Source organism: Mustela putorius, unplaced genomic scaffold, assembly GCF_011764305.1.
Source record: "Mustela putorius furo isolate JIRA1106 unplaced genomic scaffold, ASM1176430v1.1 tig00000166_pilon_pilon_pilon, whole genome shotgun sequence".
Lineage (NCBI taxonomy): Eukaryota > Metazoa > Chordata > Mammalia > Carnivora > Mustelidae > Mustela > Mustela putorius.
This window is the reverse complement of record NW_025421301.1, coordinates 5,298-22,859: the sequence shown is the minus strand read 5'-3', so window position 1 is coordinate 22,859 and position 17,562 is coordinate 5,298. Positions and strand designations below refer to the sequence as shown.

The window sequence follows — 17,562 nt, the reverse complement described above, 5'->3', positions numbered from 1 at the left end:
AGTCTGATGTGCATGTTTATTCTCTGTGCAGACTTGAGCACGATTGCATCCTGGAGCTTATGGTGAGTCTCTACCTCCCAAGAAGTTTTAGGATAAAGGTTCGTCAAATAGAAGGACAGAACAGTGACAAAAGCTGATTGTTCTTTATCTTCTTGTTCCAACGTGGTCACAACAGCACCAACATTTAAGTAATAGAAAATAAACCTCTGCATAGTTTTTCATTGCTTTCCTACATTCTAAACAATTATTGGTTTTACGTGTTGTCTTCGTCATTAGATTACAGAGTTCCTGGAGCAAAGATTATACCTTACTCATCATTCTATTCCCCAGAGTCTGCCATAAGACTCTGGAACACTTGTTCATTCATTCAGCAAATATTTATTAAGCACCTGCTGTATACCAAGCATAGTTTGTGGCTCTGGGGACCCAGCAGAGAATTGAACAAGTATTTCTTCACTGATGGAGGTTATAAATTTTAGTAAAGAATGTGGGATTCCAGCAAATCTAGCAATAAGTGCAATGTTAGTGGCTAAATCACTGTTCCATGTAGGTTGCTGGGTAAAAAGAGTTTCTGTTATCTCATTAAACCTGATAAAGGAGAAAGACAATTGCATACACACACACACACACACACACACACACACACGCAAGCTCCAGCAATCACTGTTCCTGTTGCGGCGAGAGTTTCTTGAAATCTCTGTGTTTGGTCTGCCCTGCCAATGTTTACAAAATCACTTTCCTTATTCTGTGTTCTAGAACTTTGTCCAAGGGCCTCATTAGTTTGTTTTCCTTTCCAGAGTTAAAAAAAAAAAAAATTCTGAAAAGGTCCCAAATAGCCATTTTTGTACAGAATCAAGTTAATGAGCTTAAAAATGGAGGTATTCATTTTGAGACCGAAACGGAGCATGACATGGTCTGGAACACAGTCGCTCAAGCCAACATTCACTCAGCTCTACTATTTGTGAGCCCACGTCAGACCCCACTGATAATAGCGTTGATGAACTGAAAGTCCCTGTCCTCAAGGATCTTGTGATGCAATACGAGGGAGCAGACAAATTCAAGAGTCATGGTCAGACAATACATTGATTCTCAAATGTATCTTGCTTTTTCTTTTCTCATTATTCTGCTTCAAAGGTTAGTTATCGCCACCAGATATGCCCTTACTCCCGGCTCTACCTGTCAAATAAATTGGCATCTGCTACCCACGTCACAGCTCTTTACGTACGTCTTGCATCCACTGCTGGACTATGAACTCTGACGGTGGGGACTGAGCTTTATGCAGCCCTGCATGGGGAGTGTGGTGGGCACTGAAGACAGAAACAAAGTGGAGCAATTGTGGAAACCCAAGATGCATATTTATGATCAAGACAAATGTCCAGAGAATTTTCTGGAAAAAAGGAAAAAGTTATTTCTCTTTGAGGATGTTGCAAGCTTCCTTTAAATGGAATTAGTTGACTACATCGCAGATAGCAAATGACCTCAAGGGTTAGGCTAAGATTTTAGAAACCCATAAATACACCATGAAAAATAAAACGGACATTGGTATATTCCATAATAAAATTCCTTACATATTTAGCCCCCTCATTTTCAGAGTGCTTTTGTATACATCTCTTCTCTCCTGAGAGTCAGGACAACCCAGGGGCACATGCAAGGCAGGCATTTCTTCTCCTGACCCTCCCACAAAGACCCAGGGAGATGAGTAAATCAATTGGCTGCTGCTGGGTCAGAGGCTGACCCAAGAGCAAGAGCAATGCTCTTCCCACTAGGTCAACGGCCCCAAAGAAACGCTATGATCCACAAAAGATGGGGCAAAATGAATTTTTTTCTTTTACTTTCCTTAGAAAGGAAAGAATTCAGTACTCTGATTAACAGAAATGACCAGAGGGATAAAATTGCATTTCTCTGTTAAATAACAAGCAACGTAGCTTAAAGGGAGAAAATGTGTGATCTAAGGAATGTACCTAGAGAATGTGTGGCTCCCATTTTGACTTCCACAGAGATGAGGATAATTAACATCACACTTCCCTGTAAACTTTATTCAAATTTCCATATGTAGCCATGATTCTCTAGATGCTCACTGCAATCATTAAACTGTACTTAGTGCATGTAGCAGTTTACACCTCCAGCACTTCAGCTAATACGATGGCCTTCCTTCCTTTGATGGTCTTCCTTCTCTCTTCCTCTGTCTTGCAGTTTTTACTATTCCTCCTGTGTTACTGCACTGTTACCGTCACTGTCCCGTGAGGACTAATGGGATTATAGAACAGACAAAAGGAGCCACTGTTCCTGCTGCTCAAATGGCAGAGGAGACAGCAGGAAGGCTGAGGGCAGAGGTCCTATCACTCACCTAGTGTCTGTCCAGGACCTTCGGTGGGTTCTTACACAAGAACCTGTCTCCTGAGCACTTAGTGGATGGAAGCGTGGAGGGACGGATGGATGGAAGAGATCTCTGAATGTGGACAGCTCAGTTCTAATTTCTGACTTGGTAAAATGGTTGGAAGTTCCCCTGCCCTGCCCATTGCCTTTTCTGTTTCAGCAACCACCTTTCAATGGGAGCAGCTTGGCTTCCTCTCAAATTGGCATTCTGGAGCTCTTTATTTAGAAATTTGCTCTGTCTGAGTTAATATATGGGATAGGTTCCCTGTGAACAACACTCTCCTAACTCCAGCGATGTCACAGAGACACTCAGCTGCTGTGTGTCTGGCAAATTAATGACTATAAGCCCAAGGGATGGAGGGATGGGAAAATGTTAACATTTGAAATAAAGAATAACTTTAAGCAAATTCAGAAGAAAATGAAAAAGACCTCACGCCCCCCCCCAAAGCTAACCTCTTATTTTGAACACAAAATTGTAAGAAATAGTACTTTCCTACAAAACACTACTTTTTAAAGTACTTTGTGCTTATCAGAACAATCCTACCCAGAATGCAGGGGAAAAAAAAAGACAGAAGAGGAAATGAGATGGCAAAGAGAAGAAAAGGGTACTGGGAATATGGGAAGTAGAAGAGGAAGGAAGAAGCAGAAAAAGCAGAGAAGGCAGCTCCGTGCTGGGATGACAGGGCAACAGGAGAGGGTATGGGCACCGCGACAAGTCGCGGGGGCAGGTAAAAGAAGGTTCTGCGGAACTGAGCAGCAGAGGTGGGTGAGCTGGGGATCTCCTTTTCCAAGTCTCCCCGATCCGGAGGGTGAAATGAGGCTGACCATCTGGAAGACCTGCTCTGGGGCGAGCACTGTGCTTTCACACACTATGTTTTGTTCCATCCTCTTGCTTGCAACAACCCTGCAAGGAAGACTGTGATGCCCACTGCGCTGGTGACAACGCTGAGTTCACAGGCCATCAGGGGTGAGCTAGGGCTCTGGACAAGTACCCGTCTATGGGTAGCACACTGCTGCCCACGAAGGATTCCTTTACCTTACTTGAGCCTTAAGGCAACTCTGTGAAATGAACATGATTTCTATTTTGCATGGCAAGACGTGGAGACTGGAGGCTTGGAGGGAGTCACTCATACTCGCACAGCTAGCAAGAAGCTAGGATGCATGTGAACTGGGACACAACCCAGTGCTCCTTCTGTTTCACCATACCAACTTCCTGAGGAAGTAACCAGCTCCCCACCCTGTACTCCATCCCCAGTTTCAGCCTATAAATTGTGAGCCTATGAGGGCTGAGCATGGGATTAACAAGGTGCCACGTGAAGGTTGGGCTGCTGACGTATGGTCATCCAGACTGTGACTCTACATGAAATAGGGACTCTACGTCTTAAAAATAACCATAGGGTCAGATGATCTAATAATTCAACTACTGGATATTTGCCCAAAGAAATAAAGAACATCAAAGAGATATATGCATCCCTAGGTTTACTGCAGCATTATTTACAATAGCCAAGATACAGAAGCAACCCAAGTGTCTACTGATAGGATGAATGGTTAAGGAAGATGTAGTGTGTGCGTGTGTGTATGTATGTAGGGGCGTGTGTGTGTGTGTGTGTGTGTGTGTGTGTGTGTGTAGGGGGGGAATATTACACAGCCATAAAAAAGGATGTGATCTTGTCATTTGCAACAGCGTGGAAGGACCTAGAGAGTATTAGGCTAAGTGAAATAAGTCAGACTGAGAAAGACAAATTCCACCTGATTTCACTCATGTGTGGAATCTAAAAAACAAACCAAACCAAACAAACAAAAAGCAGAATCAGATATACAGAGAACAAACAAATGGTTGCCAGAAGGACAGGGGGTGGGAGATACAGGGAGACACCATAATGGTAAGGTATTTGGTTTGTGCTCACACACGGCACAGGAATCTTGTTTATAGCAGTTCCCAAACATGGTCCCAAAACACAGTGATTCTCATTCCACTAAGGGGGGATTTATTACTACCAAATGGGGTCACTGGTTCCACTGGCAGCTAGTTCCAGCCACAAGGATATTATTGTTCTGAACCCAAATCTCTTTCTCTGTAACTTCTACCTTTTGGTTCTGCTTTTTCTAGAGAGACAAAGTCCTTCCTTTATCTAAGCACAGCTGTTGTGTCTCCTGTTCTTATTCCCTTCTCCAGGCTGGCCCTCCACAGTTCCTTCAAACGCTGGTTACAGGACACACTCTCTCAAGGCCTTCCCATTCCTGATCCTGTTCATGAACCATGCTCAAATTTGTCTATTTATCTTGCCTCATGTACTATTAAAATCGTTTGAAATACAGTTAATGTGCTCTAAGTACCGTGGAGTCCAATGAGATCATTACTACTCTTTCTTTCTCTGGGCATGTGACTTCTGCTGTCACAATTAGGATAATGTTAGCTTTTCCAGCAACCACTTTGTTGGGGAGCAGGAGAAACAAACAAGCTCTTGCAGTAAGGCATGTTAAGTGCTGGGAAGGAAGCAGGCACTGTGCCGTGGCATCACAGAGGACGGGCATCTAATTTAGCCTGAAAGAAAAAAAAGCACTTAGAGATGATACTCGAACAACTCAAAGCAAGAGTCAGCCAGGTGGAGAGAGCAGAAGAGCTTTCCAAGTAGATGGGGAAAGATCTTGCAAAGGTAAGCTGGCATGAGAGAGCATGGCGGGACTCTTTTCCCTCCCCCACCTCCCCGTGTCTCCTCTCAATTCTTTTCTTCAGTTTTCCTCTGGCTTTGCTTCTTTCTCTGATGTCCTTTTCTGTCATCGAAGGCCTGGAATAAACTGCACTCTCCTGTTTTAAGAAGCATCCATCGTATGGAGCCCAACATTCTTCTTAGAATACCTGGGCACTGCAAGTATTAAGTGAGGGTTAAATTGCCAAAGCACTGGCAATGTTAATGTAATAAGTATTCTGAATCTGGTCTTCTTTTCAGAGACTGTACTTCCACCTCAGTGGACTGCGTGATTAGGGTCAAAAAGCAAATGGCGCCTCAAGAATTCAAAAGCGGCCAACGTTCCTTCAGAGCGCTGAGGTAGACCATGGCGCTCGGGAAGGATTTCACAGGCGTCAGAGGTCTTTGCCCCTTTATCAGCTGACCTGTTGTTCGCTTCACCGCCTCTAGCCAGCAGTGTTTGAAATAAGGCATTTAAGGATCTCTAAATTCCTGTTTCTAAGGCCAAACTCTTACCAAGGCTGTTTTCTCAGTCTGGAAAGCAGACAGGCTAGGAACTTCACCTTGGCAGGGGAATTCAAGAAACTCAAGATGTGGTAACTCATCCACCTGTCATTTCCTTCTGCTTGTTCCTTCCCTGCCTGCAGGCTCTCGGTCACCCGACCCCCTCCTCTGAAAGCGCATGACAACTCAAGGCTTCCCCGAAACCTCTGACAGGTGAACAAAGAGAAACACCTCTCACGAATCCAAAATATCAAAGGATAGAAGAGAGAACAGAACCTTTCGTAAAGAACCCTAAACATCCCACCAGAAAGTCCCAAACAACCCTGAAAAGTGAGAATAAAACTATCAAAAGCTGACAGAGGGTAACAAGCATTATTTCCAACCCACATTTGTCCTTCTAAAAAAAGCCAACAATCTACTGAAAAAACCCCCGAAATGTATGAAATCTAACATCGTTAACATATTTCCTGTCCTCACATAGCTTATAAAAAATGTTTCTGAGCTTTTCCCTGGCTCATTTACAATGACGAGAAGGAGCAAAAAGGAAATGCAACAGATGGGACTACCATCTTCTCTCACAGTGATTTATCTTTACTTGAGGTAGCTTGGGCAAGCTTTCAAACATTTCTCAGATGTACCAATAGCTTATTCCTGGTCCAGAACAATGAAGATGAGGTTCCCTAAAAAAAAAATCTGCAGGTTATAAGCCATGTTTACTATTCTCTATTTCTGTTATTTCTAAAAGAGATCACCTCAGCTTCCCCCCAACCCTCCCAGTACCGACTCCATGAGAATCTAATCTGGTGCTGATTTAGAGCTGACAGGTGGTACATGCATAATTAAAGATGACCTAACACAGAATGCTCTCATTCCTGGCATATTATCAGACACTTAAGCAAAGCAATTATCAGTAGGCAATCTTTTCTGTCAACAGAGATAGAGATGAAACATTTCTTCAATTAAGAGGATTTTGCAAGGATGCTGTATATATATCCATTTGCAAATACTTGAAAGTCTTTACAGTATAATAATAGTAAGCCAGCTCAATGGAACACCTTTGGCCAGTGAAATCGTGCACCTCCCTTCTCCCTTATCCCAGAAGGTCACATTTTAAACATCGGAACATCAAAATAGGAACAATTCTGGGCACGACCCCGATCAGAGACCCCGATCCAAGCTGACAAGGAGATCTCTGCATTTTTCTGCCATCGTCCTGCTGGGGTTTGCAAATATACCAAACCTCCCATTTTTTTTTTTAAAGATTTTATTTATTTATTTGCCAGAGACAGAGGGAGAGAGAGCGAGCGAGCACAGGCAGACAACAGAGGCAGGCAGAGGCAGAGGGAGAAGCAGGCTCCCTGCCGAGCAAGGAGCCCGATGCGGGACTCGATCCCAGGATCCTGGGATCATGACCTGAGCCGAAGGCAGCTGCTTAACCCACTGAGCCACCCAGGCGTCCCCCAAACCTCCCTTTGAGGCTCAAAGTGGAGAAGGATAGGTTCAAATAAAAGTAAATTCAATTAAAATTTCCCTTTAAAACAGGCTTATTCCCTCTTCATGCTTCGCCAGTGTCAAAGGATTTCGAGAACTGTTATCAAGCCTTAAAACTTCATCTGGAATCTAAGTGATTTAAAGGAATTTTTTTTTTTCATTTTGAAGAAATAAATACTATTCAAAGGAAGAAGGATCTTGGTAAAATGATGGATTTCCCATTTCAGGTGAAGGAGAGAAGAGGCACTGCATTTCCTAATAGAGTACTGTATTTTTTTAATAAATTATAGTGCACACTTTATATAAATGAATGCATTTTAGCTTTCCTTAGAACAGAAATTGCTTTAATGTTGTAGCAAGACAAGTGATTTCATTTCTTTTTTTAAAGGGTGGTTTATACGTTAATGGGTTTTTTGAAGTCCGTGTAAAAACTGCCTTCCATGAGACAGAGAACTTCACAACGTTTGTGGTGCATATTTTGCCACATTTCACAAGGGGTCTTATTGTTTAAATTCTTATATCCTTATGTCATATGTGAACAAACGACCTTATTGTTCATTTGAACATGTCTTTATAGGATCTCTGGTGGTGGAGCTGGTGTTGTTGTTTGCATTTTTTTTCCTCATCAAGTCAGAACAAAAGTCTCTTTTTCTGCAGCACTGGGAACTCAGGGGAACAGGGCAGTGTGTGGCAGAGGCTGTCATTTGGAAACACACAACGATAACGTAAGTGAAGTGCTAATGTTAATGGGTCGACTTCTGGTGAGTAAATCAAGGTCCACAGTAAAGTCTCTTCCACAGAGCAGGCTTCAAGGTAATGTAAAACAGAAGCACTTACAAGGACAATTGAGAATCACCCGATAAACTGTTAAAGAGGCAGTCCTGCTGGGCAACCAGACCCAATTCCTTCCAAGATGTGTTTCACTGGGAAAATACTCCATTCAGAATATTAGGGAAAATATCAGTCATCTTTGGGAAAACAGAATCAGGTGGAGAGGTAGTGATGATGGTGGGATCGCTAATGGGGGATTCAGCAGGACGCAAACTCGAGTTCATTATATTTCTCAGAACTCAGAATAGCTTCTGAATGAGTACTCACAATTCTCTACAGACCTATATCTCCTAAGGAGCAGCCCCTTTCTCCCTTTCCAATTTTAATGTAAGAACAAGAAGAGAATACAGTCAGACACAGGTAGGAAGGCAGGAACCAGGATCCTCTACAGAGCGGAGGAGTATCTAAACCAGTTCCATTCGAGGTGCTGTTAAATTTCTCCCATCAGGTTAAATTCAGAAAAACCCAAAGATGTACGTTGACAGGATGCTGCATCAAGAGGCCAGGACAAGGGCGCCTGGGTGGCTCAGTGGGTTAAGCCGCTGCCTTCGGCTCAGGTCATGACTCAGGATTCTGGGATCGAGTCCCGCATCGGGATCTCTGCTCAGCAGGGAGCCTGCTTCCTCCTCTCTCTCTCTCTGCCTGCCTCTCTGTCTACTGTGAACTCTCTCTGTCAAATAAATAAAAATAAAATCTTAAAAAAAAAAAAAAGATTTAAAAAAGAGGCCAGGACAAAGAAATATGTTGCATGTGTACTACCATGGCAAACAACAAAACACTTGTGATTTCCTAATCGATGTCATGGATAAAGAGAAAATATAAGATATAAGGCACATACTACCATCAAAATAAAGTTAAGAAAAAAGGAAAAAAAACCAAACTCTGGTGAGTTTATTTAGGGAGAGACTCTCATTTCCCATACAGCAAAGAGTCCTAGACTTTTATACAGCTTTAGTAAATAAAGCAAAGTCTATAAGCACAGTCTGTATGCCGAGGATGGCACATGGCACTAAGACATTTTATATCATGCTTCTACAGTGAGTTATTATTTTAGGATCATCAACTGACAGTTTTTGAGAGTGCGCTCCATGCTGGGTTCAGTGTGGAGCTCAAACTCGCAACCCTGAGATCAAGACTGGAGCTGAAATCAAGAGTCGGACACTTAACTCACTGAGCCACCCAGATGCTCCCTTCAAACAAGATTTTTTTAAGGTGATGGTGCCTTACAAAAAAAAGAAGTAACAACCATTTTTCTCGTTAAACTAGGTTTTTCCTATCATCCCCAAAACTAGTTTTCCAAGTATCTTGGTTTTACTAAGTTTTAGGCTTGGATGAATAAGATAAGACTGTAACTATAGCGACAAAATAAAGACTAAAGCATACAGATGATATGGAGAGAGTATATTTTAGAAAGAATAAAAGTTAAATCCAAGATAATACTATTGTCACTGTTACCTATTTGTGTCCTATTTCAGAAAGGTTGCTTAAAACCTACCATCTGGAAGCCTTACAGAAACATTCCACAGAATAGTATGTGTTCTTCCTGTTAACAGATTATCAGAGATGCTTATCAGGTTTATTTCCCTAAGGACAAAATACAACATATTCAAGAAAGCCAGAAAGGATGCGGTTTCAAATCTCTATCCATGGAGAAGGATATCCATGGAGAAGGTCACTTCTGGTTCAGAAGTGACTGTGTTAATTCCAGAGCCCTTGCAACTGGCTTTTTCAAGAACTGGCATTGGAGGTCAAACTAGACAAAGCACTGGCACATCTTCAGTGACTTAGAAGGCAGTGGGGCAACCAATGCTCTTATTCTCTTCTCCTAATTCTTCCCTAGAGCTAGTCTGACAGATGGACCACAAAACGGGTGGCCTCACCTCACTGCAGGGGGTAAAAAGAAAACAGAGGGGGAAAAAATAGTTTTTCACCCCAAACTGCACTCTAGGAATCCACTGTTCTTAACTTTGAGTTCTTTTACAAACCGAAATGCTAAGCGCCGGTGCCATTTGTTTCCCTTTGGAAGGGAAGGTGCTGGGAGAAGACCAGTGTTAAGAGAGGATTCAAGAGACATATGTTCTGGGGCGCCTGGGTGGCTCAGTGGGTTAAGCCTCTGCTTTCGGCTCAGGTCATGATCTCAGGGTGCTGGGATCGAGCCCCGCATCGGGCTCTCTGCTCAGCAAGGAGCCTGCTTCCCCCTCTCTCTCTGTCTGCCTCTCTGCCTACGTGTGATCTTTCTCTCTGTCAAATAAATAAATAAAATTAAAAAAAAAAAAAAAGAGGGGCGCCTGGGTGGCTCAGTGGGTTAAGCCGCTGCCTTCGGCTCGGGTCATGATCTCAGGGTCCTGGGATCGAGTCCCGCATCGGGCTCTCTGCTTGGCGGGGAGCCTGCTTCCCTCTCTCTCTCTCTCTGCCTGCCTCTCCATCTACTTGTGATTTCTTTCTGTCAAATAAATAAATAAAATCTTAAAAAAAAAAAAAAAGAGACATATGTTCTTATTAAAGCAGGGTTTGAAAGGGAACAATGTGACAGAGAGAACGATGGTTGCACCCTAATACCGTATGTGGAATCCTCACTCACAGAAAAGAAAATAAGGGCCAGGGGCGCCTGGGTGGCTCAGTGGGTTAAGCCTCGCCTGCGGCTCAGATCATGATCCCAGGGTCCTGGGATAGGGCCCCGCATCGGGTTCTCTGCTCTGCAGGGAGCCTGCTTCCTTCTCTCTCTCTCTCTGCCTACTTGTAATCTCTGTCTGTCAAACAAATAAATAAAAAATCTAAAAAAAAAAAAAAGAAAAAAAAGAAAAGAAGGTCCAGTCTGTGCTGAACATCTAATACACCGGGCCACGAAGACGAAAGACATCCCCACACCAACCAATTCATACAGATCCACTTCCATTTATTCCTTTTCGAATGACCACATGCCCTATACCCCACGTCGACACGATGCGCTTTTACAGGTGTGCACTTGTAACTTCTGTGAACTAGAGAAGGAGAATACAAGATACCCAGCTGGAAGGGGAACCAGTGATTTCCTTCCCTGCAGCCGGTTCCACTGTAATATCTTCCACTTGGTGCTGACAGCTTTCTCTTCCCTCCTCTCATTCCGACACAATGCCGTCGGGTCTGTCTAAGTAATGCAATTTACTGGAGTGGAATTCCCCTGGGACCCTGTGCAGCACTTGGTGACAGTGTCATTTATACTCCCTAGTGTCGTGGCCTGACACTGATGCAGCAGCCTTCATCCCTCATTCACGGCGGAGCGTGAAATTTCACCTTCTGCTGTGCCCTTCTGTAGTGTGCGCGTCCAAATTTACTCCATTCAGCCTTAATTACAAACCTTGGTTAAAATGCTCTCATTAGATTTATATTTCTCACTCCAAATGTCAATCTTACTGAAAATTCCGATTTTCCCGGGGATTCATCCATTAGCAATAAACTCTAAAGCATTCCATGACTGAGTGCATTAAACCAGCAATGCGGACATGCACTTAAAATACATCATTAGAGTAAATCTCCATTGCAAATGCTTTACATTATTCAACCAGAGGAATAATGAGCTCAGCCCAGCCAGTACCCTCAAACTGCACATGAAGGATAAAACTGGCTGTTATCCTGGAAGAAGCACACGGTGTATCAATGGCATGGATTTCAGAGTCTCTGTCATTCCTTATGAAGGTGTGGGAGGAAATCACAGCCACAGCCTCATTCATCACCTTCCTTTGCCTATGGATTTTGCAGATACTCCAGTCTATGGCAAAATATAATAACGCAGGCAAAGTGTCTGTGTTCAGGGAGGGGACTAAAGCTATATAACCATAAAAGGGACTAAAGCGATATCCATAATGCCAAGAACTTTGTTAGTTACTTCAAATGATTTGCTCTCTCTAAAAAGCTTTCTTCCATTTCATTCAATGGAAAAAATTCTAAAAAGCAGCACTGTCTGGATATATAGTAAGAACCTGGGCACCATTCTAATGAAAGACAGATCTTACTGGTGGACTTCAGCTGAGAAACCTCTCCACTCCAGCTTGTGGGGGACTAACGTTAAAAACCCAGAAACCCCAATGGTGATGCTGAAACACAAGGTGTAAGTTGGAAGTTGTATTTGTCAGCAGATAGGACAGACCATGAAAAAAATAATGGAGAGAAATTAAAACAAACAAACAAAAAACTAGCAAAATATATCGATTGGTAAAACCAAGCCTTCACTGTTTTCTATCACTCTCATGTTTCAATTCCTTAGCTTATTGATCTCATTTATCACTTCTTGTCAGGTCCCAGGTGAGGCAAAGTCAAGTTGCAGTCGTAATTTCTTTTTTAATTTGATAAATGAAAACACTGTATCCGAGAAAGGTCATGGAGGCGACTGAAGGAAGGGTCTGATGTGTACCCTTAGCATCTAATACTAAAGGTTAACCAAAGAAACTGAGTGATGCCTATCAATTATGACCTTATCATGAAAATAAAATATTTTACATTTTCCTTTTTTTTTAAGCAAGCTCTACACCCGGCTTGGGGCTTGAACTCACAACTCTGAGATCAAGAGTTGTATGCATTACCAAATGAACGAACCAGGTGCCCCAAATATTTTTATTTATTTAAATAGGCTCCATGCTCAGCGTGGAGCCCAATGCGGGGCTTGAATCACAGCCCTGAAGTCAAGATCTGAGCTGAGATCAAGAGTGAGACACTTAAACAGCTGAGCCATGCAGTATCCCTATATTTACTTAAAAAAAAAAAAAAGATTTTATTTTTATAGTTTCAGAGAGAGCGTGCACACGTAAACAGGGGGAGCTGCAGGCAGAGCAGGCAGAGGGAGAAGCAGGCTCCCTGCTGAACAAGGAACCCAATGCAGGACTCTATCCCAGAACCCTGGGATCATGACCTGAGCCAAAGGCAGACACTTAATCAACTGTGCCACCCAGGCGTCCATACATTTATTTTTTTTAAATGGAAAAATTTGGTGGACAGAAAGACTCTTAGAAGGGCAGGTATACACGAAATTAAACAGTAAGTAATTTTTTAAAAAAGAATAAAAACTAAAAGAAGCAACAGTGATTGTTTTCTGCCTGTCAGTATCTGGTCATCTCTAGGACTGACTGGTAACCAGAATTGTAACAGATGCAATGTTTTCTGTAGGGAATTACACCACCATGGAAACTAATTGCTCCTGAAGTTTTGCCCATTCCCACCTGAAATATTTAAAATTGTACTTGATTACACCATTAGTGCTCTCTCTTTCAGAATGTATATCAGCAGGTACTACAATTAACATGCACAGATGTTAGAACCGAAATATCCATGTTTAAATAAAAAACATAGCGAGAAGGTAAAAATAACTAAATGTGCTCAACACCGTACTGATCTTAAAAGGAAAGAGAGGCTTACGTTGTGCTGGCTTAATGGCAAAATAAAGAAATACCCCCCCAGATGGCATCGGTAACCCTATGAGGAACCAAACTACTCCGTAAATGACTTGTCGCTTTCTAATTGAGAAACAATGAACAGGAGGCTGACCGTGTGTCCATTTAATTCCAAAATTCACACCCCAAGCATACAGGAGGAACCCCAAATGCCCTAAAAATCTCCAGCACATTCCTATGTCACAAAAGCACAGATCAGAGTAACAACCCCGTCGTTTTGTTAAATGCTGGCTTTGTGCTTCATATACGTTACTTCATTTAATCCCCACAACCAAACTCTGAGGTAGGTGCTATCCCTATTCCCATTTTCAAACAAAAACAACCAGGCTTAGGAAAGATTAAGTAAACAGATCAAGGTCAGCCCACAGCCAAGCTCAAATTTGGTCCCAAGTCCTCCTTCTCCCAAAGCTCTTGCCTTGCTTGAACCACCATGCTTTCCTGTCTGCCTCTGCTGGAGAAACCAGTGAGGAATGTGATTTACAGTCTTCAATTTCCAGAGGCTTCTGGAATGACTGTCCTTCTGACTCATCTCATTTCACAAATGACATCAACCTGAAAGGCTCACAGCACTTGCAGACATTCTCATTCTTTGGAAATGCCACAGCCACTCAGCCAGTGGAATGGGGACAGCACCATCACTGGGATCACGAAGGTCCAAATTTCCCTGTGAACGCTGACGCCACCTCTCTTTGGTGTTTCTTCTAGCCACAAACTGGCAGTTATCGCTTATTGTGGTTGCAGCAGACTCAGCAGTCAGAGGAAGGGGAGTTTTTACTTGGTTAACTGCCCCACCCCCCAACATCTGTGTCCACGGAGGGCATTCCAGGACAGGCATGCTCTCCCTCATCCTTGTCCCCTTTCCCCACCAGCCCATGAGTCCCCACACAGAAGACGTGGCTAATCTCTTGGCAACACCACTAAGAGCTCCTTCCCTTGCTGTTCTACGAGTCTTCAAGAAACAACTTTCTAACAATGAGTCAAAAAGATGGATGCTTTAAAACAGCATTTCAAACAAGGCAATTACTTTAAAAAAAAAAAAAAGATCTGAAGATTCTATCACATCTTCTTTCAACCTTCCATCGACACAATCTGTTTATGTATGAGTCGTGTCTTTCTTCCTTCGGAAGGGGAAAATGCTGATAAAACTAGCACATGCAGACAAAAAGCGCAAAAACCTGGCCACCTCTTGCTGCTTAAACAGAGTCACATTTATTTCCCAATGCACCACTTACCAGACAGATGCAAAGATGTGGGCAAGCCAGTCATCAGAATTAACAGAGTGATTGTGCTTGCACTACATATTCTGATTTGTATGAATCTTATTTTTAGCCATGCACAAAGGGCAATAAATGGAAAATCTTATTCTAACCGCTACTTTTTCTGGGCCACCCACACTGCTCCACCTACCGCCAAGTTCACAAATGTACAAAAAACCCAACCCAGGGTTTGTCCTCACAAGGGATGCAAAGAGGCTAAAATGAGTGACATTTTTTCCAGTTAGTGTTGGTACTTTCACTCTTTTTCTGTATCAGGACTTTCAGGGAAAACAACGTTGACTTAATCTACAGGCATTTTCCAAGACTCTGCGCTGGTATGTCCTTCAGCGCACAGGCGAGCATGACCCGCCAGGCGCGGGCACTTCCCTGCTGCGAGCCGCATGTCAGCCAACTTTCAGCAAGGCAATGCACCCGCAGACGTTTCTGTACCTCCAGGGAGATGATACCTACCGCATTTTTGTTTTGAAACAACGACAACATTTTAAAAGTTCTTCAAATGAACCAAAGGGATCAGCAGAAGCATAAGCATTTCTAAGACGGAGCAGACGGTCGGAAATGATTTCACCCAAGTTGGGTCAGTATCACTTGCCCTAAATCTGCTTTTAGTTTGCAGTGGGACAATGCACACCAAGGCACAGGAGCCTCCTGCCATCCCCCTTCCCTCCCGTGCAGCCCCCTCCCCGTCCGCGCCGTCCACAGTCCCCACCGCATGGCCGGCAGCCCACCAAGCAGCTGATGCTAAGACAGACACTTTGAGAGCGAACCAGAAAAACACAGTGATGAAGAGGACGTTTTCTAGGGGCACAGAGAGGATAGAGATGAGGACCTCCTGCTGATTTGCCATCTCTTTAGACTTTTAGTGAAAAGTTAAATTATTAAGGTCCCAGGGGAGCAATTAAAATGCTTGTTCTTCCCAACCCTCTGCAGACCCAACAGCACACATAGGCAGGTAGTGATCAATATTTAAAAGTCAGCTCAGCAAAATAATTAAGACACAAAAGGAGGCAACTCTGAGAAAGGCGTCTTTCTTTACCTGTGTGCTTGCTCATTATCCAGAAACTAGAGGAAATGTTCTGTCATCCTCTGGTAGCTAACACACGCCCTGCGCAGCTAACACCTTCTTCCGATAACGCACGGTACTAGAACAGCCCTGGTGAGGTGTATCAGAAAACCTTTTTTGGGTTAGAGTCCACTCTCGTCAGACCGTCTGACTAGTGCTGTAAAAACACGGGTAATTAAGTGTTACGAAAAAGTGGGTCATACACCACTGAGATACAACCACACCGCCCCCAAACTAGCCTCCAAATGACTGTGCTCCGAGGAGGTGGGAGGGGTCTGAACACAGCGAAAGCAAAACTTTTATGTGGTGAGGAGCATTTTGGTTTTCACTGGTTTAGGTTAGAGAAAGTTAATCTCAATGTCAACTACAAACCAAATAACGTTTAACGCGTTCTTGAAATTTTATGACCAACGCCGGCTCTTCATGTAGCGGGAAATTCAGGTTACAATGTAATAAACTGTCCAAAGGACAGTCTCAGGCTTAAATGACATGCCCGTCCCCGGAGAGCGAGCGCTGTGACTCAGTGAAGCGAGGCGGTCAAACCGAAACTGAAGACAAAGTAGCAAATTCTTATTATCCACATTAGCATCTCCTTCTCCTAGGGAGGATCAAAGGACTGCACACCACTTCCCCACACCTGGAGCCAACCAACCTGGGCATTTAACAATCACGGATTTTTATCAAAACACCCTTGGACTTCTGTAGCAACAAGGCAAACATAGTACCTGCATTAACTGAGCACGTTCATTCATCTGTCACTCAAGAGACACCGAAATATTAATTCAGCACCTACTTGAGTTCTGATCATAAACAAGGACACAAAGGATGGGAAGGGGTGCCGAGAGAAGAACCTAGAAGAATCTGCTTTCAAAGAACTTCAGTCTGACACAGGGGAGAAGACCTGCTCATACCCACGCCAAATATAGATAAATCTTTTAAAATAAAATCTATTCTAGCAGCTGCTCATTATAGACTTCCTACCCTTTTTAAAAAAATTTATGTTCAATTAGCCACTGTATAGTACATCATTAATTTTTTTAACTTTAAAATTTTTTTTTATAAACATATAATGTATTATTAGCCCCAGGGGTCCAGGTCTGTGAATCGCCAACTTTACACACTTCACAGCACTCACCATAGCACATACCCTCCCCATCATTAGTTTCTGATGTCGTGTTTCTATTGACAAAAGACTTGCAGATAACATTCCTACACCATTTCTCAGATGAATCTTTTAATAATCCCCTAATTTATTTATTTATTATTTTTTTAAAAAAAACCAGGGTTTTCTTTCAGTGCTCAAAGTCCTTTCTAACCTTGGCTATATGTTAGAATTCACCCTGATCCAAAGCCTTAGCCTTCTCGGGTCAGCTGGGTGGCTCAGTAGGTTAAAGGTCTGCCTTCTGCTCCAGTCATGATGCCAGGGTGCTGGGATCGAGACCTACCACAGGTTCCCCCTTCAGCAGGGAGTCTTCTTCTCCCTCTCCCCCTGTGGTGCTCTCTCTCAATCTCTGTGTCAAATAACTCAATAATTTAAAAAACAAAAAACAAAAAAAGTCCTAGAATTCTCCAAAGGGAAGCACAGAGTTACCAACACAATCCCAGGAGCTATCACACTACACCAGAAGAATCTGAAGAGAAGTGTCTTTGAAGGGGGATAAAGGATACAAAGCTGAAGGAAAACTCTGGTTCATAGCACAAGAAAGGATATATTTGAATCACATTTTGTTACCATCAGGTATAAAATTAGAGTTCTACTGGAGAACATATTGTTTGGATTATGGATGGGGAAAGGGGATCTGGCTAACCAAACTTTCCCATTTCTGGCAAATTCCATAGAGCATACTGAATATGAATTTTTACGTAACTAGAATACAATGAGTTGATCTAACATGAAAACCATCCTGTAC

General features: G+C 42.9%; 1 protein-coding gene across 1 annotated transcript in view; it reads right to left on the bottom strand.

Annotated features, from left to right (window-relative positions):
* The window catches only part of BACH2 (BTB domain and CNC homolog 2), a 148,398-nt gene extending 131,746 nt beyond the window's left edge, over positions 1-16,652 (bottom strand). The window contains 1 exon segment of the mRNA XM_013063724.2: positions 15,626-16,652. The gene's annotated coding sequence lies outside the window, so the exon portion shown is untranslated.
* Positions 16,653-17,562: the final 910 nt, after the last annotated feature.